Source organism: Dromaius novaehollandiae, chromosome 4 (genome assembly GCF_036370855.1).
Source record: "Dromaius novaehollandiae isolate bDroNov1 chromosome 4, bDroNov1.hap1, whole genome shotgun sequence".
Taxonomy (NCBI): domain Eukaryota; kingdom Metazoa; phylum Chordata; class Aves; order Casuariiformes; family Dromaiidae; genus Dromaius; species Dromaius novaehollandiae.
The window spans coordinates 43,404,452-43,431,030 of NC_088101.1; positions in this window are offsets into that span (position 1 = coordinate 43,404,452).

Consider the following 26,579-nt stretch of genomic DNA (forward strand, 5'->3'; position numbering starts at 1 on the left):
GTTGAGGGCCTGATTGAGAATGCTGGGAAAAGCACCTTGAGCCAAGGAAAACATTTGTAGCACATGCATAGGAAAAGGAGTAGAAATTGCATGGGTTGTCATTCTTCCTTTACATAACTGCTCAGCGCTTAGAAGTGCAACATTAAATTTCTCTTTACATAGCTTTTGAAAGCAAATATAGGATTATTTCAGTAAAGCAATTTGCAATTCATGTGCTCCTCAGAAACAATGATGCTTTTCTCTCTCTCAGACTTCCTACAGATAGCTGTCACACTCACCCCAGGGCAGACTTGTTCTTAGACTTCAGTGGTATGAAAACTTCATCAAAACAAGCAAAAACATGAGCAAAACTAGCCAGTGATTGTTTGTTTATCCAAAATACACTGCACGTTTATGGTACTTATTTACTAACCAGCACTAAAACCCTGGATAAATATGTACTTAAGAATATATCTTCTCCGTATTGCTTTTAAGTATGAATTGAAATCAAGTCTTCTGTTGCCATGTACAAACAGAAAACTTTTGTCTCCCTGTTTACTCATGGACTACAACTGCCTCAGATGCACAGGAACACACCGATAACTCCCGAAGGACCCGCAACTCTCAAAAAAGAGTAAAGGTGAATGATGCAGAAAGTCAAATATGTGCTCTCTCTGCTGTGTAATTACTTCTCGTCCTCCTCCATAGCTGCTGCAAATTTGAAAAAGCGTGGCTGTGAGTAACAGAAAGAGCAAAGTGTAGACCTGAACGGGAAGAGGTTTTCCAATGCAATAGCAAACCTGCCATAAGGTAAAGATAGCCACTTCAGAAGCGCATTGATGGAAAAGTGGAGGAAGAGATCAGCACAAGTGCAGGGACTGATGGGGCCGTGGATGGGGCAAATTCCCCTAAAGTTCCGGCTCCCTCCTGCCTGCCTGCTTCAGAGCAGAGACTTTCTCCTGGGGCTCTCACATTGCAGGTCAACCTGTGTTCACCGGGCTTTGGCTATCTGACCTTGGCAGAAGTTTAACATGAAACCTGAGTATACTTTCAAGACAGAAGTTTCATTAAAACTGAGGCATTCACCACAAATGGTTTTCATTGCCATTAGCCACTTCATCAAATACTCTAATCATGATATGATTAGACACTAATCACTACATAAACTAAGTTCAGATTCTTCCTTCGTGGTGCGGTGACTTAATGTTACAGTTAGTATGGATTTTTAATGCCGTTTTGAGAAAGCAACAAACTTTTTCTCTTTCCTATGCCACTGGATGATCTATGAACACACGTGTGTCACGTGGAGCAGAGCTGAAGCATGAAACTACTGAGACATAGGTCTGGTCTCTCTGACATCTGTCTTCAGTACAATCCTGGCCATAAGGCAGAAGAATACAGTGAGTAACCTGAGGATAAAAGCCAGGGCAACAAACTCAAAGTCCTGCCTTTTATTAGTTTGAAGGAAGTTAACTTTTAGTCCAAATAATGTTTAGCCCTTTTAGTATAAGCCCCTTTTAAAGATTTATTTTTTACCTCTCCTAACTTTAGAAAGCTCTGAAAAGAAGAAGATGTTCAGAATGTTAATATATATTAAAATAATAATAATTTTAAAAAGTTGTAGCTTGTAAAAGGCTTTTCTTCACAGGTGGCTGTTGTAGCCATAATAAGCCTGAGGAGGCTGACACTGCATTCAGGCAGTATGTATAGAAAGAAGTTAGATAAACAGGGGTGTCTCATAATGAGGTCTGCTTTGTTGATAAGAGGACAAGCCATCTGAATGCTGAATTCGGCTTGCTTCTTGTTGTTGCAGAAATGTACTATGTAAAGGAGGCAGAGAGCAATGTGCCATTCATTTCAAAACTGAATCAGAAGGTGTAAAGTCATTGTGAAACCAGGGAGAGATTTTAAAAAGCTACATGCACCTTGTTCACCTCCCATTTGGGTTTAGATCCAGAAACATTTCTGATCCAGACCCACAGAATGTATATCCTGTTTGGGATTCACAGCTTTGACATTACTTTCTATAAATTTACATTACAAGCAATTAAAAGGGAAGCTGGCTTTTCTCCAGACTTACTAGCTGGACAGGGAATGAACCTGGATATCGCTACCTTGCTTCTTGAAAATGTGCGTTTAAAGGAAACTTTAAATTGTCAGTGTCACACAAGCATCCTGCATTTTACAGTTTCATTGCAGCTTGAACCAAGTGAATTTCAAAATAAACAATCAAATAAGGAAAATATCATTGCCAGTTTCAACACCACAAACAGACAGAAAACATCCACAGAAGGTATCTTACAACACTCTGGTATGTTTGGTTTCTTAACATACGATATATTAGAAGTACATAAATTATAAGATCTGTAAAATGATTAGAAAATATTTGTATAATTTCCTGTTTAGCAGTTACTTCATGGTTCATATATATTTGCAAGATAGATATTGCAAGAACTTTGAATAAATGTGCCATGCCCCACATTACCCACATTCTCAAACATTACACAAGCATTATTCTTCATGCTGGAGAGAGAGGAAGAATTTCGTCTAAATATATTTCGCTCCATTATTCAAAGAAATGAACACAAGCAAAAGCGTACGTCAGTTCTCTCACTGCAATATTTTTTTTAAAAAAACTTGTCAAGCTCCTTACTGCTTTAAGATGCTGAGGAAATATATAGGCTTAAGTGGAAATGGGAATACTAACACTACTAACACATAAAAAGATTTGACAGACAGAAAGGAAGAAAGGAAGGAAGGAAGGAAAGAAGGAAAGAAGGAAAACAAAGAATAATTTAGGAAATTTACTAAGCAGCCTTTAAGAATCTATGAGAAGCAGAATTGTATACACACTGAATCCCGAGGCGGAAGTTTTGTGTTCGTCAGATTGCCAAAGTCATTCTTATAGAAAGTAATATTCATTCACGAATTAGTGATTTTCAGCTTCATACTGCCGTCAGGATTCTCTTGACATCAATAATCTCAGTAATTATTGCTCTATCTTGTCTCCTCTTAGTAAGAAAATTGTTGATAAGAGCGTATTTCCACAACTTTGGCTATACCTGGATGTCCTCACAATTTTTTGCCTCTGTACATCCAGATTCAGGTTTCAGTAACCTACAGAGTTAGCAGTAGTCTCACACTTCAATTATTTTTCTGCAATGGTCAGGAAGGCAGGACCCGTTTAAGTTCCTTCTCAGAAGCTTTTGATACAGTGGATGATGAGATGTCCAACGATAAAGACATGATAGACAAATTCAACCAACTGCATCCTTATCTTTCCTCTGAGTGAAATGAAGGCTAAAACTATGCCTTATCTGTTCCTGGTTTTGATCATATAAAAAAAATTGAAGTGTTCTACTTTGCTCCTGTTTTGAGCATGTTTATATATCTGTGTGTGTATATATATATATGAATACACATAGAGCTGAATTTTTCTGTAAAAATAACAATACCTGAAATCCCTTCAGTCTTTTGCAACTGAAAACAATGAAAATTGGAAATTCACTGCACATTTTTCTGTCCTGCAGTGAAAAAATCCCTAGTTAATGACAAAAAGGGCTAGAAAATACTTGCTTATTCATTGAAGGTGAGATAAAAGTGACTTTGGACCACTGGAAGCAATAGGCCCTCATCTGAGGGAACCGGTTCAGTGCTAGTGAGCAAGGTTTGCATTAGGAATGCCATTAGGTCATAGCTGTTTCTGCATGCTCAGCTACTACTTATTTTTGAGGAACAGTGTTCCTCTACACCAGGAACAGTTTATATGCATTACACGCACATCAACTTAAGCTGTCCCTTTCCATCTATACAAATTGTTCAACAGCTTTCTGCTTGAGTTTACTTCTTATGCAATTACTAGAAGCAAATTTGACAGTTCCTCACTCCAAGAGATATCTACTTCTACATAGTTTTCTGCTAATCTTTGGTTTAGAGAGGATATGTGATAACAGAAGGACTAAACTGCTCTTCCAGAGCAAGCACCTTTTTATACAAGTCATAATAGAATACCATATCTCTTGCTATGAATAGCTGAGTGTCCTGGAATTTTTTGTTAATCCTGATATAGCAGCTCTTTTGAAATAACAACAAATACTTGAAATATCTTGTTGCATAAGTACAGTCCATAAGAATTAATAGTCCATCACATTTGATGGAACTGGTCCTCATTCCATTTTCATCCCTTAACAAGGGATTTTTGTTCTCTCGTCACAGAGAGAACTTTCTACAGTTATAAATACTTTGTTATCTCCATACCAGATAAATATTTGTATCAAGCTGGAATGCTTGTCCACTTAGCTAAGGCACTGTCTAGCTGTCTACAAGTTCCATACACCTTTTCCACCGCAAATAATGAAATTAATCTTGGTGATGACTTTGTTTCTCTCCACTCTATCCTTCATGCTTCATCCTCCACTTTCCACCCTCCTCTCTCAGTGCAGGTCACATTGAAAACATCACCTGTTTAATCATCCTTGGCTAAAAATAGATGATAGAAAGTTATGTGGGTTTTTTTTTAAGCTTTTACATGTTGGAAGATCATTTCTATCACTTGTGTTTTTAAATAGATTATTAAGGTATCTAGAGAGAAATAGTAAAGGCAAATTTCAAGTAAACATTGGTCATTGTACTGACGATAAAAAATTTGAAAGAGGTAAGGTAAGACTTCTCATTGCTTGAAAAAACAAAACATAACAAAAAAAGCCCAGACACAAACCTTTATTTTAATGATACTCAGAGCTATCATGGGATAATTAGCTAGCTATTATAAGTTAACCAGTGGCATAGCTAGTTGTAGTGAATAGGTTTCTGATCTTTTTAGAAATGTGACACTAAAAAATATCCTGTGGGTGGGTATTTTTTCCTGATTTCATTCAGTATACAATTCTTTTCCTAAGAGGCCTGTTTTTCCTATTGCCATTTCACAAGACCCATCATAATTGCATAATTCAAGTGATTAACAAAATTCCAACAAACCAATAACTCCGGTGTGTACAACGTGGCAGCAGAATGTTTTGTACCATTACAATTTAGTTCTGAATTTACAATTACAATTTCAGTCCCAAATTTTCATTACTGAGAAATAAATTCCAAGCTGTGAGAGCTTGATGTGTGCTAGACAGTAAAAGTGCAACAGCAATTCAGGAAGGGACATTAAAAACATTAATGAACAAACATAACAGTCTGAAAATGAAACTTTTAAGAATGCAGAACGGTTCTCTGTAAAAATAAAACCAGGAAACCGTAACAGTTTAAAATAAAGGCATTCCCAAAAGACCCAGGCAATGCAACTGAAAGTGGAAATTCTTCAAATAGAGTGGTTAATTTAGCGAATAACTGAGTATTACACAAAGAAACTACCAAGAGCATATAGTTAATTGAAGACAAAGCTGTGGATTAGTCTCAAAATAAACATTTGGTACTATTAAATTCTGTGGAATTTACATGAAATTGTTCTAGCTGAAGATAATAGAGGTATTGCATTTTTCAAGAGCATCTCCTAATGGAAGCATTTTTGCACGTTAAATTGCAACAGGAAATGTTTTAGCAACAATAGCTACCCATTGTTTGGTTGCTTGTGTTCCCAGCATTTCCTTCAAAATCAGCCTGCACGTTTCTTTGGCAGTGTGTCTACTGCGGAAGAATTAAGGGTGATTGTCAGTCTGTCCGTGGGCAGAAGCCATGCCATGACTGCTGTGTGCAGCAGACAAGCATTATTTTTAAGTGTGAAGCCAGATGGCAGGCAATAGATGCCTGGCTGATATTTTTAGCACTGTATGTGAGCATTTAAAGGATTCCCGCATTAAAGAATAGCAGTAACTAGTTCTGGAAGCTTTTAAAATAGTTGAAACCTTTACAGTTGAAGTGCTGAAGGACTGCAGGTCTAGAATAAACCTTGTTTTCAACACAGCTTTGCAGACAGTGTGTTTGCCTGCCTCTTTCCAGACAATCACAGAGAAGTAATCTCTTTGAGGACGCTTCAAAATTCATTGCACTTATTCTTTTAGAATATATACTTTGTGTGACGTCCCAGGCTGGACTGAAGGAGATCTGTTGGAATATTGCTAAGGCTGATGGCTTTTCTTAAATGAAAAAATGAGGGTCATGATTCCTGCAGAAGTTCTTAACACGAGATGAATTAATTATTTAGTTATTTTTACTAAATTGATTCTGCCACACAACTTGAGCCATGAAAAAGCTTCATGTACTTGTTAGGGTTTTCCTAAGATTCACCTTAATGCCTTTATTTAACCCCATCCTTTTTTGGAATTTGGCCGATATAAATCTCAGACACAAGCAGACCTCTACAAATTCAGTGTTTGTCACAGATTAATGCTGGCTAAAGAGCTACAATGGCAATTAATATTCTATGATTAGCTTTGTTGTTAATCAAGCAAACTTAAAAAGAGGTAAATTTTAGAACAACATCTGATGAAAACTACCACAGGATGGAGAGGAGACGGCAATTGCTTCTTTCTGCCAGTTGGTCTGCCATGCCTTTTTTAAGCTGGCATAACAATTTTTGCCTAGAAGTAATGCCAGCCTAGCAGATGGCAATGAGTGCTGCTATCCAGGGGAAACCAAATGTGCATCAGCTTTGAGGATTTGGGTAATATTCTTATCCAGGGGATATCAAAACAGAAATCTGAGACAGATTTTCTTCTCCGTTACATGGGTGTAAGAGGATGCAAAAAGCTGAATTTCTTTTTTACAGTCCTGATTTCAAGGGGCCAAAATTTTTGTTCTATTACAGATCACCATCAGTAACAAGTATCAGTTTTTGATCTAGCTAGATCTGATTCTATATGGATTACTTCTTGAGGATGGTCACTTTTGGTTGTCACTCTTATGAGACTGGTTGCACATTTGTCTAGTCCCTGTTTTCCTGTGAGTACACCTACATTGCTCTTTTGATTTGGAGCCTGATACTACGCTTAGGCTCTAAACTCCTCAATCACCCACATGGCCTATATGGTATCTTGCTTTTTTGCCTTAACTCTTAAACCAGTTAGGGAAATAGAAGCAAAACAACAGAGGGACTGACTAAAACTCAAAATTCATCCTGCAGACAATCTGGATATAAAATTCTTATTTTCTTTTCTGTTAAAATTTTTACAGGAATAATTCCGTTAAAATAAAATCTTTTGTTTAATAATGTTATAATTCCAACATATATGTTCAATTTAAATTAATTTTATACTTTACTGCTAGCTTGGTTAGATGGCCTTTTCTCCAGCCATAAAAACTAAATAAACATAATCCTCTAGCTCCAGTTTTTCTGTCTCCTGCTGATGTGATGTGATGCACTTTGTTTTCTCTGAAGAGAGAATGCTGAAATTGTTGATGCTACTTAGACATTGGGATCTTAACGACTGCTCAGGTGCTAGCAATTGTGGAGAACATATGCAGGTTTTGCTGTCTACTGTGAAACCTAAAAAAATCCATTTCTTTCTACAGTATAGAATCAACATGTGAGCAACAGAGCCGAAAAAAGAAATCACTGAAGATAATCCACACGGCTTTCATGCATAGACCACCTGCAAAAATATCTGTAGAGAAGATTAAAATTGTGACACCAGAATCAAATAAATATATATTACAGATGCAGAGCTACTGCCATGCTCTGGGGTCCCATATATTCTCTCTACTCTGTGCGCGCTAACAAGATTTTTTGTATAAAACCATTCTTCATATCACCTTTTTTTTAATTTGGAATTAGATCTAATGTATTAGCAACACTTTTGAAATATAAGGAAAAAAGAAACTACTCAAGCTACTTCTGCTACTTCCAAATAGTACACAATCTGTTTTCTTTTTTTATCATGAAAATTGTACAATTATTGCCATATAACTTTAAAAATATCTTACTGTGTTATTAAGGTAACTTAGTATTTTCTCCTAATAATAAAAAAAAAAAAAACGTATAATAAACCTATAAACCTATGCAAGTAAATGTGAGTTACATCTTGGAAAACCTGAGAAATAGGTTAGATAAAATAATTTATTTGCCTGCAAGCAATATAAGAGAAGAAAGAAGATTTGAAAGAAATATGCAATATACACATACAGTTGGCAGATGTACAATGACGTCCTACCAACTGTCTGTTAGCTGTCTCCAGCCTGAGCCCAGCTGATTACTGTCACCCTTCTACCAAAACTTATTGCTCCTTCTGATTTTGCTGGCTAAGGTTCTCGGGTAACTGCTTATTAACCCATTTCAGTCAAAATGACTTAATTTAGCAATGACCTGCTATTTATCTTGCTTAAGCAAACATTGACTGTTTTATCAAAATAGACTAGGGATTCCTTTCAGAGAGAGCAGAATGCTAGGTAGAAAATGTTACACGCTTCAATATCTGCATTGGCTGTCATCAGTACAACATCTGTACGCAGCATACTGTTCCATGTATGTTAAGAGAGCTGCTTATATTTTGTACTTGTAGTTTTCCTGATTTACATTTGGCTAAGCAGCTTTGACTGATAGCTTAGTATTATTTAGTTATGATTTTGCTTTTTCAGTCATACAGAAGTTTTCATAGGTTACATCAATTCAGGAAAATTTTACCATGCCTGAAGTACGAATTCAAAGGGCCTGATGCTCTAAGATGCTGAATGACCGACATTTGCTGTTGCTCCAGAGCCACAGTAATCGAATGACAATTACTGAAATTCTGAGGCTCAGCATCAGAGATTCACAGCAAAAGCAAATCATGCTAGCGCGGCTCACCAGCCACTTTCAGTTGCTTTTGATGCTTTCTAAGGTACTAGCTGCTACAGTAATGGAGAGCATCTGAGAAAACAGGCAGATGAGTATGAAAAGTCATCTCTATTACCATCAAAAAGGTGTATCACCTTTGAGGTAACATTTGCCTGGAACTATGGCAAAGAAGTAGTGTTCACTTTTACTGTAGCACAGACATTGCAACTAATCCTACAGGAAATTTTAAGACTAAATTTTCCCACTATATGCAGGAAAATGGACATAAAACATTTTTATCTTTGCAATATTCAAAAAATAATTGAAGAATATTTTTGCTACTCTCACCATTTTTGATCATCATCTCAGTCATGGTAACTCTCAGATAGCATCTACTCTGAAGTAAAGGAAATTAAACTTAATTAGCACCTTAATTTTAACATTTTGTTTCACAAAAATTAACAGAAATGTTTCCACCAAGCTAGAGAAAAAACTTTCCAACATAGAATGTTGCCTATTTTAATTTTAAATTTAAGTAAAAAATTTTAAACCCACACTTCTATTTATGGTAATACATTAATGATAATATAAATATTACCTTAATTTTTAACAATTAATGTATATAATCATGTAATTAATAATTATTTTTAGCCTACATTTCACATGATGAACATGAGGAATTATGTTGAAGATTGGACAGCAGTCTTTTTCTGCATGTTGTTACTGAGAAAGTACTTCCATTTTCAATCAAACATATTTTTATAAATATTTAAATTATAAAAGAAAGACTCCTTTCCCACTTCACTATTGGCATACAAGACAAGTAGCTACACAAGCTGCCTCCAAGTATAACCTCTGGGATGTAAAAATAATTATTGGCTGATGTTCTTATGTTTGATTCACATCATTATAATACTGTTATTTTGAAGTATGGAATATATTGGCACACAATAATTGCTGTGCTTATCTTATCACAATGCTCCTAACAAAGCAGAAGTACTGACAACTATGAGTCAGCCAAGGATATTAACCTAATTAACTCAGCAATGAAGAGGACCCTCTGCTCCCTCACTTGAATTTCCAATGAAGTTTCCATTCATTTTCTTTCATTTTTTTTCCCAAAGTCTTAAAAAGCATTTATGGCTCCTCAATTATATTTTTGTATCGGTACTATATTAAAAGGTAGATATGCACTCTTCTCTGTGTCCGGTGTGAACAGAGCATCAAACTATGAAAGCCTGGCCAGGACAATCGATCCGCTGTGTCCAATCCTAAACACTCACTAAGTCTTTGAGAGAAATGACTAAGCAAAACTCAGCTCAAAACCACATCCTCTGATCAGCCTATTTAGTCAAGTCCAAAATAATGATCGTTCGTAACATCAAAACCAAGTCTCTTGCTTTTCACTATCCTTGTTCTTTATTCACTGTCTAAATAATTTATGGTCCCATGGATATTGTCAAATATCAAACATTCCCTTTGCATTAATGACATGCTTAACCTAGAATCAAAATTACATTTACCATTCCTTTCATGCCAGTTTGATTCATACCCTCATTTATGTTTTTCATTCCTTGTATCTTGTTATAATTTAAATTGTACCTTAAAACAATATAAGCTATTTTACAGGATACATATTTATTCATTTTGCTATAGTCCTTATAGAAGAAAAACATGTGGCAGAAGCACGTTTACAAAGTGGCAAGGGGTTGTGAATTAGCTTTATTTGCACTTTTTCCTTATGTTCATAACCTTCCAGAAAGCAAAAAAACAAGTAAGAAATAAAATGCAGAATGACAGAACTCAGATATTTAAACGACATCTGAAAAGTACTGTGGAAAACTGCTGTCACTAGCATTTTAAGAATATTTATCATTCATACGCTACATAGTAACCATATGGCACAATCTATTCACAACAGCTGTTACCTTTTATATCTAATTGTGTACTATGTATGTATGGGTGTGCAGAGCGAGATGAACTTAAAAAAGTGGACAGGAGGGCATATTAAAACATGTCGCCTTGCGAACAGGTGTTTAGAGCAAAAGTGAACATACCATGGAAATTAGAGATTTCAAATGCTGCCGCAGGTTTCCCTTGTTCTGTTATTACAACATTGACGAATGTCAGTTTACGCAAACTGTGGTCAGCACTACCAAAATTATCCCCTGTTTTGAGGGGTCTGGAGGATCAAATATTCATCCAAGTTCTGAGTCAACATCACAGGCTCAGCCCTGGGTTGGTGTAAGGCAGAGAAGCAGGTCACATCAATTCCTGTTTCCCGAAGTCCTGACCTGCTATACACTAAAATACACAACGTGTTGTTTTATCACTAAGGAGGAAACCAGATGAGGAAGTCCTTTTGAAGCGGACAAGACTTCTCCACTAATCATAATGATTTATTTGTTCTGGTGTAGCAACTCAGGAAGGACAGAGCGTTTCTCTCAAGCCCTTTTCTCTCACCTCTGTGTTTCTAAGGATTCAAGACCTTGGCTTGCAAAACTTTCCCTGGAGGAAGTAGGAAACAGCACAAAAATAAAGACAAGAAAAATTCCTTCCATTTTTTCCCCCAATCCTACTTTTACTGAATGCTACTCAAAAGATGCATCTTCAGGTGCAAGACAGGAACAAAGGCTATTGCTGCATTGCACAATGGAGTGCCGTGACTGAGAGCTAAAAGATTATCCCAAACAGAAGGATGAGGACAGGACGCAGCTGTACTTCTTGCTGCCTTTGGGGCAATACAAATATTTCTGCATAGCATTATACAGTATGAACACACCAAAAATTTTCAAGTTCCATCTGCTTGTGATACACATTACACGTGACCTCACTTTTCCAGAATGAATCTAAGAAAAACTACATCCAGTCACTTATTACTAGTATTAACCAAAAACATCCTAACTGAAGAAAGTTACTAATTGAACTGGAAATTTTTTCTACTACATTTTTCCCCACAGTTACCAAATATGACTTGGTTGAAACCAGCCCATTCCAGGGGAATTTGTATTTTGACCTAAAGTAACTAGCAATAGTTCTCAGGAACAGGATGATGTTTTAGACAATGTACAAGGTAGTAAGAAAGACTTCTAAATCCAATTAAACACCCTCACCTCCAGGAAGCTGAAGATTATGGACTTTGTCTTTTGAAGGGGATGAGGGGAAAAAAGGTGTACACAGAAGAAGACGTTTGAAAACTGATGTGACTAGCGTGACAGGGTAGCTCACTGAATGCAGAATGTAGCACTTGTTAGGACAGAGCTAAGTAAATTATGTGCCCTGATGGACATTTTTAGAATAAAACCCAGCAACTAAATATTCTGTTATGATTTCACTGTCTTTATTTTCTGCCAAAATGAAACCATAAACTTTTCCCAGCTTAAGTCTGTGCAAGAAAAAATAATACAAGCAAAGCTAGATGACAATTCTTTTTCTTTTGCAATGTTTACCAACTCTCTCAGGGCAGAAGAGAAATTCTTGTAGTGTTAAAAGTTTGTAGTTCATTTGTTTCTAACTAATTGACATTATGCCACTAGAATCCAATGTGCAGCATGGAATAATTAAAAAGGAAAAAAGAAAATTAGTTGGCTCCTATTTAAAGCTCCCAATGGGAAAGACACAGAAAAGTCTGTGCAATGTAGTACCTTGCTAAGAAAGGTCAGGCCTTTGGGCCACTTGCAGAGCTAGACAGAGCATGTCATTGACTTCAAAGGCACATGGACTTTGCTTGCATAGATGTAAGTGTTTAGATTGCGCTTCAATGGCTTAAAATACAAAGACGTCTCAAGAGAGTCACACTTTTCATTAACACAAATGAGGGTAATTGGGACTTCAAAACAGACATCATTTTGCCCCTCTTAAGACCAATATAAGGATGAACAGAGAGCTGAAGGCTGAGACAGAAATAAAGATAAGTTGTCTTCGTTTCTAGTGGAATACATTTTGGTAAGTACAGAAATAATACTAAGAAACTGCAGCATTCCTAACATTCATCTTGCTGCCCTCTCTGTCATAATATATATGATATTTAAAAGAGGTCTAATTTATTGATTAGGAACTTAGGGTCACACTATCTCACAGTCTTGCTGCAGAAAGAAAGAGCTTCTGAGAAGCTATCATCTTATAAAATCTATGGTATGAATATTATACAAATTTAGACAGCAGTTTGTTCCAAAGAGTTTTAAAAAGATAGCTACTTAATATCACACGTCTCCCTGTTTTACGTATGGGGAAAATTTGATTGAAATGCGAACACAAATTCATGGTAAGTTAAGAAGCTAATCTTTATATGAAGTTGACTACTTAATAAGAAGGTATTTAGCATGTAAAGTTAAATTCTCAAAAACTGATGTTTTCATTTTTTCTTAACTGCTCATAACTTGCTTGAAAATGTGTATTCTCAAAACAAGTCATGTAATTTAACATTTCTCATAGTAGTAGCTATATTTTAAGGCCACAATGAAATTTGTAAGAGACACATTCCAGTCTTTTTCATTTCATATCAACTATTTCACACAATTGGTTTTATTGTCAGTTTTGAAGCAGCTTTTAGAAGACTCGGTTCATTTCCTTCTAGATTTTGAACCTTCACTATCCATTTCTATCTTTTGACCTGAACTCATCTCAGTGTTTTAGAAGACCAAAAAAGACCAGATTGTGTGAGAATGTTTTTATTCTAAGTGATGGAGACAGGTTATGAATTAATTATTACAACTGAGCAGCAAGTGACTTTGACAGTATATTTTGAAATATTGTAAAAATATAATAGGAAATTATTAAAAGATATTTTTCCTCAGAAAGCCAAAACCTAAGTGAGAAATGAGATGTACATGTTATACCCAGATTCATATCATCAGCATTGAGTGGGCCAGACTCAGGAGTCACATGCAAGTCTATGTATATATATGGGCATAAACAGAGACAGTTCTTGGCTGAAACCAAGTACAAGATTAGGATGACTAGAATTAGGAGTCTACATATGTGCTAGGTGCCCTTTCCTACTATAGCCACAGGAGGTTGAACACCTGTTAACATTAGGTGCCAGCCTTGAATTGCACCCAAGAAGTCTTCCCTCACACCCATTACCTGATGCAAACTGAGATTTCAGACCTCACATTTACCCGAACATAAAACAGTGTTGATCAATAATAGATACCTTAATGGCTAGAGAGATGGAAAGGTTTCATCATATCTCAAAAGCAACAAACCAAAGAAAGTATACATTGCATACTTTTTTCCAGGGATGATAGAGAAGGCAGCTGCTTTATGTTACATGGAAATACAGGATGCCTCAGAGGCAGAATGGTCCTTTTTGCCCCCACTCTCAAATCTTGTGCAGCACAGCACTATACCAAACCACTGCAGTGCCACTAACAAGCCACGGCATGGACAGAAGGATGCACTCAGCACGCGCGGATTCAGAGAATCGAATCCATCGCTGCCTCCGAAGCCTTCCTTCAGCTGCTCTGCTTAATCCCACATAATCCCCAGGCTGGGCCTGTGTGTTTGGGAGAGCTCAGGGCTGGCTCATCCTTATTCTCTCATAACACAGTGGAGATTGTATTAAGCCAAGGATTTTGAAAAGCTCTACCTTGACCAAAGGAGATGCAGAGATTTTTATAGGAGTAAAACTTAAATATAACTGCAGCAGCAGTCATGTACTGCTGAATTCAGCATACGTCAACAACTCTGATTGCCCAGTCTCTTAAGCAGGTTTGTCCGACTGTGCTGTATAGCTAACCTGCTACCCAAAGTCGGTCTTAATATTTTAGGGCAGCATAATAATTTATCTCAACTGGGAGGGGAGAGATAGGAGGCTAGAAAAAGGTGCACACTGCCTTAGTTTAGACTCCTTGATGAATTTGATTAAAACAGAGCAAGCAGTGTAAATATAGTATCCTATCCTTATTTTGTTAATTATTTTGATTTTCTTTTTGTGCTAATGCTGTGAATCATGCTGTGAGAAACTGGACCTGCTTAGTCTTCAGTTTGACAGAAGCACTCAGAGAATATGTATAATTTCAAACTGTTGCTTTACTACTGTCCCTTGACTAAAAACTTAAAAACTTTCTGGAATTCATCTCTCTCAGTGAGCATGAGAGAGAACACAGCTAAGAAGACAATGTGCTAAGCTATCAGTCACTATTATGAGAGTTAATATATTGAAATACCTGTATTTTTAGCATTAATTTATTTTCTTGCTTTGGTTTTCTGAGGCTATAAATCCATCTTGGATTTCTCAATAGCAGGCCAAACATCAGAACTTATTTGTGTCTCTTGGAACCTTTTTGTTGACTAAAAAACCCAATTATCACTGCTTAGGACTGGGCATATTTTAGGTATGTAGAGATGGTCAAGTCAGGCACCTCCTCCTTTACCCACAAATCTTTTGAAGAGGACCATGAATGCAGGGATCCTGTCCACTCTTCAGTATTTAAGAACAAAGTTAATTATTATAAGAATAGGCTTGGTTTAAATGTTTTCACCCAACACAGCCCTTTCTCTCGCTATTACACCGCATCCTAATTAACAGACAATCCTCCTTTCCTAGGTGAAGAGGGCATTTCACCACTGAGGCGGAGTCCAAGTATATTTGTCATAAGAACTGATTAAACTAGTACAATCTGGTTCAATAAGAAGTCTACTTCCAAATCTATGAATCCTCTTAAAAAAAATCTCAGCTCTTCGTTAACAAAAAACTAGAGACAATACAGTAATGGATCAACCATCAGCTTAACTAATAATTAAAAACTGATTGAGAAATTTTATTACGAGTGGATATTTAAGACAGTAGGCCAATCTCACACTTTCATTAAGCACTAAACTCAAAAATATCATAGTGCTTTCACAGAGTCTGGCTAACACCACAGGCACCAAGTTAAATGAATAGTGCCAGTAGTTAATATTTTGTCATATAAGCTGAGCAAGAATTACAGAAGTTATTGAAGATGAAAATGCTAAAATACCAAATTTACAGCTGTGTATCAGGAAATACAGAGGCTATTCTTTCAGAAGTCTGGTTTTCCCTCAACTTTTAGCTTAAAGCTGCGATTTGACATAACAATTCTAAATAATAGGAACAAGAACAGAAAAGTAAAGATGGCAGTAAATATGGAGCAGTGTAATGAGGAGTCTACTGTAAGAAAGAAAATTAGAAACCTTGGAAAGTAAAGGGGATTGATGATAACTCATATACGATATGGAAAGGGAAGACAAATAACAGTTTCTCCATCAGTACACTACACACAAATAATATACACATATATTAGATCTAATCCCATCTTCTATATATCACCCAGTTGAGGTGGTAAGTAAAACTGCCAAGAAGAACAAAAGGAGAATGATTGTTCAGCACACTACTACTGCTGCATGTGCAATCCACAGTTAAAGAAAAAACAATGCAGCTTCAATTGAAAAGATGAAAATAACACCCTCCTCCTCCTTTTTTCTCTCTGAACTGAACAAAGTCAGAAGCTTGCTGGGCAAGAGCAAAAAGGATGTGCTTGAGGCTTTATGAAATATTTCAAATCCAAAATAAGCGAACTAGGGTAGCAGTTATTCCAGTTGGAGACCATGAGACCATAAGACAGAAGTAGTTAAGGTTCAGAGAAACGAACTACACGAATGGAAAGAAAGAACAAAAGAGACATCTATGAGAGGGCTCAAAAAAAAGTGACTGAAGTAAGAGGAGATGTGACAGATATAAATGTGGGTAAATGGAAACAATACCAATGACAGGTATAAGAAAGCAACCTCAACCAGAAACTGAAATTGTACATGAAAACTGTTCTGCCTTGAAACAGTAGAAGAAACTGAGTGTAGAAAGAGGCTTTATGTAAGATGTCATTTAAATAACTAGTAGGAAAGAAGTAGATGCTGTATGAAAAAAAGAAAGCCAGTATATGGTGGTTCCAAGAAATAATGGAGACTATAAGCACCGAAATTTTACTCATCTCTGTAGAACTGACTTTTAGGCTTGAGCTTTAAATCAGTAGAGTAGAGGATAATCAGATTCATCACTAAGACTAGAGCTAATCAGAAATTTTCCACAGTTCCTCCTGTTGAACCACAGGCACCCTGCAGATAGGAATAAAGATCTATCAGACCGGAGAAAAACACAGAAATGAATGTGATTTCAGACTTGTAGTTAAGGTACCTCTGTCCTAACTGAGCTACATGTGCTATGATTCCTGCTATAAGGAATGTTTGACCTTTTAAACAAATAATTACTTTCTGCTAGATGAACAACAGATCCTAGGGCAGCAAGTTAAGAGCTACAGCTATTCTACCGTTAAAGGTATATTTTCTAAAGTTATTCTTGAGCATTTTTCTGTATTGAACTCCAAAGGCCAGGGCAAGAGATTTTAAGTAAAATGCCACAAATTTGAAGTGTTAATTTCATCTTGATGCTCAAAAAAATCAGAGCACAAACCCAAGAATGAACAAACTACATTTTTAACAAAGCCAGAATTCTCTTGAATGCAGTTCATCTGTAAAACACATTAAAAAAAAAAAAAAAAAAAAACTTTTGCAAAGTTTTCTGTTTTATTAAAATAGCTGCAAAGTTTAACTGGTTGCTCAGCATCTTCTCCATATAGGTCACATCTGTAAGGGTGTACCTGACGCTCTGTGCCCGATGAACCAAGACTATCAGGAATTTTGGTCCTCCTTAGATAAAGCAGATTATTTTTTTAAGGGAAAGAAAAAAAGAATGCTTCTATTGCATGTATGCTAGGTCTTCTTTCTGACTTTCTTGTTTAGACTCAGAAAAATACCTTAGGTCTAGTCCAGCTGAAAATAGTGACCTATAGCATTATTAGCAACTCTCTGATTCTTTCTAGCAAAATAGCAATCACAATAGAGGTTTCAAAAAGCTACTTGGCTGCCCTGAGAAGCCAAAATGATCAGTTAGTCTTATCAGAAGCCTAGTCACTGTCATGTTTTGGAATTTAATAGTGGGATAATAGTATTCTAAGAAAATTTTAATTGTCCTAATGGTCTATCTCTGTTTTCTAATATCAATTAGGCCTTATTCTCTCACTCCCCACCACATACATCCATCTCTTGTCTCCAGCTGAGAGCTTTTTGGGAAAGGACCATCACTTTGCCTATGATCCAGAGCACTCTGTACAGTATTTTCCTGTTTTGTGTGCCTCTCAGGTGCTATAGTAATGCAAAAATCTGTATTGGAAAAAAAAAAACAAAACAAAAACACACACACACACAAAAAAACCACACACACTACATTAATATTATTGAAGTATTCAAAGCACATAGTAAAAGTTTTTTTTAATAGGAAAACACAGATTAGAGAGAAAATATTACAGCAACTGCTTTAGCAAATGTAAAAAAGACCTTTTATTCTCTCTCTAAACTTTCTTTTCAATTTTTTAATAGTATTTTCTCTAAAAATACTTAAAGTGATTTTGTTTTTCCCTATTCAACGTAACACCAATTATTATTTTTTTCCCCAGATTTTTTGTCTTATACATTTTCCTTCATTACCTGGGTCTTTTACTACATTTTATTTTTTAGTTAGAATTGTAGCAGTTTTCTCGGTATGAAAACCTTTTCTTTCATTTTGGAGGAAAGATTTTTATTCATGTATCCTTCAGAGTGTGACAGTCTCTGTCCTCAGCTATGGGGAATCTTGCTGACAATGGGCTCACTTTTGACCTGGGGACATGCTTCCACTTTGCAGCAAGAGTCATTTTAAATGCTGCTTCTGCTGTTCAGTGTTGCTAATTCCCTGAAGAAGGTCACTTAGTCCAAAAAGCTGGATTGAGCAGTTTGTATGAGGTTAAAAGATAAATGTACTTTGAATCACATGCAAATAAAACTCTTGAAGATTCTCTTGAGTGGAAAAGCTGAATCCGATTATGTTTTTACATTGCCAAAGGATAAACATGCTTTGAACTCCATCTGAGTTTAAAAAATAAAATTTCTTTTTTCCTGTGGTATTAGTAGAGATATGCTTTTCTACTGGTAGCACCTTATTTCCCTATTTCCCTAAGAACTTCTAGTTCTGAAAATCAACATGCAAAAAAAATTACTCCATATATTGATAATATTGCTGGATGCACAGCTGAAGCACTATATAAATTCTGCTTTTTTAAGCCCTTTTTATTATTCTTAGTCTAATAAATGTTTCCTCTCTCTCTTGAAAAATTCTTCCCCTCCCTCCCTTCTCATCATTGCTTTTTTTTTTACTTATTTTCTTATCATGAAACTATGAATCTTCTGCAACACAAGAATCATTTCCCAACAAAAGAAAAAAGCTTCCTCTAATTCTAAAATACAAAATAGCGATTTCCATACAGATTGAAGTCTATCATTACTCTGCTGTAGTTGCCAAGAACCACATCCTGTCTAGGATAGGAGAAAGCATATGACAGAGACAAAGTCAAAATCAGGGACATCAACAACTGAATATTTAGGAATATTAGCATTAAATTATCAGATTCCTTTCATTGCGAGTCTTTCCTCAAAAATGCCCTTTTCTTAAGCACAATAACATAAATATATTTTATTCCCAATTATATACCTTAAATTGGCTCTGTACAAACCTAATTTTGCCATTTCATTTGTCAGATAGTAATACATAAAATAAGCAGAATGAATTGTGGATAGCTTTGTGTTCTCTTCCCCTTTCCTCATCCGTTGTTTCTGCCTAAATATGTTTCACCGCTCTTCATTTATACTGCAAAGTCCCAGGAACTATTATGAACTCAGCCTCTGCTCTTCTCATCATTTAGAAGCTGGCCTTGGCCCCTCTTTATGCATCTTTTAATAAAAAGCATAGACCCAACATTTCCACTCTGTTCATACAAGATATGTTCAAAACCTTATACTAATTTTTCCATGTTCACTATCACTTTCTATAACAATTATTTGTATGTCACCTAACAAAGTTGGACTTGCCCATGTGTACATGTTAACACTCTTCCTACTATCGGACCAGATTGCATAATGTAATTCCACTGAAGTAAACTAAAGTTGCATCAGGCAAACTAGACCCGTAACACTTCATTTTTGATGCTCTTGTTCCTCTGTTTGTTCCTCTACCTCATAGATGATTGTTCTCATAACATTACAATTGATAGGGGTTGTGAGGATACATTTAAATTGTTTGTTTTTAAAGAAAATGTTGATCCTCAGTTTCTGAATGAAAGGTCTTAAGCACCTAACTTCAAGAGCAGAAATAAGGCTGTAAATGCCTGTGGAGTGAAGCACCTGACTGAGTTAGGATCGGGATAAACTAACTAATATGAAAAGCAAAGATCAGCACAAGCCAAATCTGCTATGGCACATGCCATATCCACTTGACCAGTTTTGTGAATGCTTTTAAACTCTTGCTTGTCCTCAGGCATTGCAAGGGAAGTTGGATAACAAACTTGCATGCTGGAAATTCCTCCAGGCAGCTTAGATCCCAAATGTTGTGTTGAGCTCGGATTTCAGTACTGTGACACGTACGTCCTTTCTTATCCCTGCATCGCATAATCTTTCTCGTATCTCTAAAATTGGAGCCTGACTTACCTTATGCAAACGTTTCTTTTCCAGCACCTTATCAGATCTATTTACAGGCAAAAGTAATTTAGAACACTTATTACTTCACGTTATGATCTCAGAAAGGTTATGTGCAAGTTTAAGATCCCCCAAACAATTTTTTGTTAACAACAAATGCCTTTCAACAAGTCTGTAAGGCTTCGTCAGACACAAACTGACAGAACTACATGAATGTATACCGGTTCCTGTCTAACAAGAACAGTCACCTGGTTTTGCAAACCATTCAAGACTTAGGCAATTCACTCAGGGAATTATCACTGCACTGAGACTTTGAACACTTTTTAGGCATAGAAAAAGTATATATTTATATATAAAAAGTGCTCTTTGCTCCTCAGGTACCCGCTAAGCAGTTGACAGTTAAGATCAGTGGTTCCACAGCTCATTACCTGTTACTGTGACCTACCTCTGATCTGTTGCAGATGCAGTGTCTATGATTTTACAAAGCACCCAACCTACCTGCAACAGTCCCACTTGTAAGGCAAATCAGTCATTCACACTTTTCTCATTTATTATCAGCAGCTTCTGCTGACAGAAGCTACAGCTGCACATCTCTTCTATAAGATAACAAGTCCCATGTATTACACTCCATTTTATTACCACATTTTTCCAATCTGAGAGCTATTTAATGTTTGAGAAATACATTTGTCAAAACCTCTAGCATTTACAAATGCATAATAGAATCAGGATCAATGGAATATTGGGCATAGTGGTTTGGATTTAGAATTGCCAGACTTGCTTGCATTGATGTAGGATTTCCAAACTTAAGAGATCAAAGCTAACACTTGATGCTCAATCTTTTAAAATTAAGCCCTAAACATTTGCTTTTCTCAGGCAACCTAAAGACACACAGATAGGTGAGGCTGTTTATTTTGTTACCTACAGACCTTGCCATCTGCACTGCACGCATCAAATCTATGCAAACTTAAAAACGAAAAGACATATAAAAGGTCACTTACGTTAGAAAAGGTAAAAAAAGACCTTACCAAACAACAACAACAAACAACAACTCAGTCACTTAGATACAGGAAGGTCTTCCATCACGTCATATGAGCTTATTTAACTTGCTTTTGTGTTTAATGTTTCACAACCAATTCTCTTCCACCTGTGGGATGCAGTGTTTCAAGGAGGAATACAAATAATCAACCTATTTGAGTATTTTATTTCAGGACACAAGATTCGATAGCAGAGGAGTTATTTGTATGCTCTCCTTGAATTAGATAATCTGTGAAGGCAATGCATAAGTAACTAAATTATCTACAGCATGTAAACAGCCTGCTCAAGTCTCTGGAAAGATCTTCCCCTGCTTTCTAAGAGAACAACCACCATCTCCATTACACTAGGAAAGCTGTAGAACATTTGGAATAAACTGAGGCATAGATGGTAATACTAGATGGTGAGACTTTACGTAAATTGTCTGCAGTGACAAAGGGGACCAGTAACAGAACTGAATAAAACTATCAGTAGCTGTCTCATAGTTGTGTGCCATGACAGCACTAGTGAGAAAATAAACCTTACTGACTCAGTTTTTGATTTTCAGAAGTGAGATTATACTTCTGCTATTTTCACTACTCTAACAAGTATTTAATTGCATCAGCACAGAGAATCAATAATATTTTTATTCTCAAGAATCATTTTGCATGCCCCAAGAATAATAAACTCACATGAGGGCTAGTAACACATATTCACAACTGCTGAAAAAACCCTGAAAAAGATCACAATCATAGTCTGTGTTAAATTAATGAGCATGTATTAGAAGCACCTTTTTCTTCTCAGTTAATGTTTTCATAAGAGGCATATAGTTGCACCATGAAATAAGTTCTGGTTCTAAGTCTTCCCCGCAGGAACCAGCTCATTTCATGCTAGGAAAATGACACAAGCACCAGCTATATCCCTTACTGGGGTCAGAGGATGACATAAGAAATCAGGCCAGATAATCCTCACATAAGATTTCCCACTGAAATCTTTTTAAAGTCCCGACCTAGCTTCTAGTCTTATGAGCATATGAAGCACTTCTTCAGCTTAAGAAGGTTTTCCAACAGACTCAGCGGTTGGCAAACAATAAGGGTAAGAACTTTTGTCCCTATGTAGCAGGAATAAAGCAGTATAAAGCACAGTACCACCTCTCCCACAAATAAAGATGATAAGTCATCAATAGTACTGATTTAAAAATTGCTCTAGAAAGACTGTTTTGGGAAAGTTAGCACAAAGAACATCTGAAAGCTTTCATTTCCTTTGGGCGGTTATTCAAAACACAATTCTTAGCTCTACGCAGGCATTTCTGCTCCTGGATAGCGCACACTTTCAGGAATCAGCAAATCATTCCTCTCCATACAGAAGCAACCCTTTTGCTCAAAACTATTCTCTTCATAACTGCTTTTAAAAATTAAGTGCAGCTGTCCTCCATTCCGCCTTAAAGTGGTGGTGCAAGATCTCCAGCTCTTTCTCACAGGCCGTGCAAATATTGTTTCTATTTGCAAAGAAATGGATTCATAGGGTAAAGAATGTCTTAAAGGATTCTGATCCCAAAATATTTGTTCTATCTCATAGCTTCTCTGAGTTACAGCATACTGATCAGTATGCAGTTTTAATTTCAAAAGCACTAACAATGTGTGAAGTGTTTGCAACTGTGATTAAAATCAGAAATGACACAGTGTGCTCATGACTGAATGAATTAATATTTGACACCCCTATGGATTGTTGGATTTTTTTTTCTTCTCTGAGGCATTGTACAAATCACTCAGAAGCACAGTTATCATCACTTTTTCTTTAAAACATAGCAAGCTGGTGTTAATGCTGTCCTAGTTAACATTAATGTCAAAGCAGTCAAAGTTTTGTCTTTAAAATGCAGAAAGGAGTCTGCCCCACACAGCACAGTACATCAGGCATATCAACAAAGGGTAAGAAAATTGAATTTTATTGAAACAAGAATGTGATTTTTCTTTAAGATATTAAGGAAGAGGAGTAGAGAACTTTATTAACTCATACGGTGTTTAAGACATCTGCTTACTGCACACTGATAACAATTACTAAGGGAAAGAGAGAAGAAGGAAAGTGTTCCTCCGTTTCACCATTTCCTTTGAAATATAGATATATATATACACATATATATATACATGTAAACATACTAATGAGCATTCTGCACTTTATGGCTTGTATCTCCCATGGCCTCTCAGTTTGGAAACTGAACAGCACAGACTGCATAGAATATATAAGATTGCTGAGAGAAATTGTGACAGGTTACTTTCCCCCCACCACTGTGGAGAAGGTATTTAATTCTAGATCAACCTCATACATGCAACTGAAAGTTTTCCATTAAAAGCACCAAAGTGGCCTTAATCCAAAATGCATACCAAACACACGCCCTAAGCAGAGCAGGAACGGGATCAAAGACATGTTCTTGACTGCAATCCGTAGACTGGAAAATCAACTTATATGATGATCGAAATTTGGTGACCAAATCTAGTTTTCATTTAAGGCAGATGATCACTATTTGCAAAGCTGGCTAAAACTTAATGCATAACTCACATTTTCTTCCCAATATGCACTTCATCACATAAAGCAACTGAGGTCTCCTTAAGGCTTTTCTAGAATTATCTCTGCATATGCTGCTTAGTATTACATTGATGCAGCACAGTACTTCTCGGCAAGCCATGCCTAGCAGTTAGCTGAAAATGCCAGGCTTTCAGAGGAGACAAGGAGCCCTGAGTTGCTGAAACAAATTTTCAGAACAAGGTCTTTTCAAACTCAGTAGCCAAGTTACTTCAACGGGCTGTGTTGGATCACATTACTTTTGAAGCTAGTGACCAGTCTTTCAAATGTAAACCAGTGCCTAACTGTGCACATCTTCATAAATGATAAGCCTAAGTAACTGAGGTGAATGGCGCAGTATCATGCCTTAAGTGGGAAGCATCTCCAGGTCTGCTGTTACAGGTGAGCTAGAGACATCACTGCTACTCACAGCACAGCTCATATGCTTCTCACTTCACTAGTGGTCTCAGGTGCAAATCCTGCTACGCATCAGCTGAATGCTGTTTGTACTGCAGCATGCAAATAATCGTACAAATAAGAATGGAATGCTAGTTTTCAAGCCCTGTTTATGGTCTCTTTGCACTGGATGGAGATCATACATCATTCACAACTTGTCACTCAGATTCTGTTAAAAACATAAATCAGTATTTGTCCATAAAACAAAAGAAGGAAATCTATTTTATTAGTCCCCTGGAAAATCTAAACAAATTATGCAGCATCACACTTCTACCTAGTAGAAAGCAATAAATTATGTATGTAGAAGGGGGCCATAAAAGTGAAAGTATCAAAGAAGAATATGATATAACATAAGAATGCTGTTCACACTACAGGATAGAGAGCTCTATTGTTTTTTCTGTTCTGAACTTGCATGCTCTGGGGATCATCTTAGCCTCAGAGCAATTCTTTTCCCTTAATGTACTACTCTAAAGTGGGTGGTGTTGTGTTTTTTTTTTTTTATTATTTTTGTCCAACCATGTAACCATCAAGGAAATCCTAAATGTCATTGTAGAGATACCTGTAGTGTTGAGGTACAATGGACAATAACCTTGTATAAAATGCCAGCATAAAAGTGTATTTAAACTAAGGCACAGAACCTAGCATCACTGGATACTTAGAGTTTAGGACAGAAATAGTGAGAAGGTGGGACTGAGAACTGCCTCTGAATCCCCAGAACAGGATGTCAACTAAATGCCTGGAGAAGTTTCAGAGAGAGAGAAAAGTGGTGGTATAAGTAACACATCAAATTCCTTTATCAGAGAAATAGCTATCTATTAATAGCTTTCTGGTTACTTTTTGGCACTCAATCAGCTCATATTCCTCAGTCAGAAGTATCGGGAATCCAGCTAGTTTTTCATTTTTCTTTTGAAAGGAAAAAGGAAAAAATAAAATGGAAAAGGGGGGTTGGGGGGGGGGGGAAGAGGGGTCATTTCAAAACTCTGGCCTAAGGCAAAGCTGTATGCCTTTTTACTTAGCTTCCTGTTTTGCCCAGTATCAGTTGAATTAAGTCTGATTTTTCACAGTGTGAAGGGAAACTTCATTCTTCAGTTCCTTGATGGGAAGTTCATAAACACTGCCTCTAGCTCTTTGATAACCCTGGAAATATCTGCTAACGCACCTTCAAAGCCCCTTTCTAGTATTCCAACAACATTTGTTATCAGCACCAGTCACCACAACAATATTATAAATGTCAGCTGGGAGCTCTACAATAGCTTATTCCTATGGTTAACTTTAACAAGGCAAATGACAAGGCATAAAGTAGATTTGAGTCATGAAATTTCTGCCCCTAAGATCTTGGCTCCTGTATATTGTTGCAGCAACCTTGATCTTCACAGACTCATCCATTTTTTGGAGAACGTCCTGAAACTCCTCAATTTAATTCTACTTAGTGTTAATCGAGTTGTGGGAAAGCAACTAAAATATCACATTCACCTTTTCCCCCTGGATACCTTGCTGTAAGAGAAAGGCAGAACATAGGCTGCTAATCATACTAAAGCACTGAGACTGCTTTGGCTAACAAAGGCAACGTGTCATTTTCTTCTAATGATAAACTACAGTGCGCAAGAAAGAATAATGCAGAAGGTTTTCAGGGCTCTGTGTTTAGGACAATAAAGTCTCAGACTAGAAGGTATTTTTTCCTAAATTATCTTTATATTTATGTTTGGTAGTTTTATTCATAGAACATTCAGCTACCCTTTTTGGTAGACAACACAATTTCTTACCTACAGTTTTGAAAAGCACATCTATCATAAAAAAGCATGGTGGGTGAATTATTTACCTCTGATTCATATTTCTCTCAGGTTTTAATCTATTCACTAAAGCTTCTTAATTCAAGGACATATTCCCCCATCCAGATCCCCGTAGTTTACCATAGGCAAGTTCTTCTGTTACTAAAGGCATTAACGAATCCAGGTTCCTATCCAAAATGCATCACCATCCCTTGAACTTCCTTACTTCTCTTTTCCTTCCATGTCCCACTTGTGTGTTTAGCTGATAAGATGAGACAGACAGTGTATGTTTGTTCACAGTTTGTACTTTATGTTCCTTTACAAAGAGTGACCAGGTCAAGAGGATTTCCTTGAGGGCTGCTCTTGCATTAGGTTGCATAGGAGCTACGCAGGCTCCAGGGACAGAAGATTCAGATACCACAGGGTATAGCGAGAGCACGTGAAGTCTGCAAAAGAAACAAAGAAGCTGCAAGAAGGACACTTACAGTCCAGTGTCAGAATGTGACAGAATGAGCCTTCCTATGGGTCAGTGGGGACTGAGTGAGCTGTAATTCAGAAAGTCACTGAACTGATTGAAGCCAAGC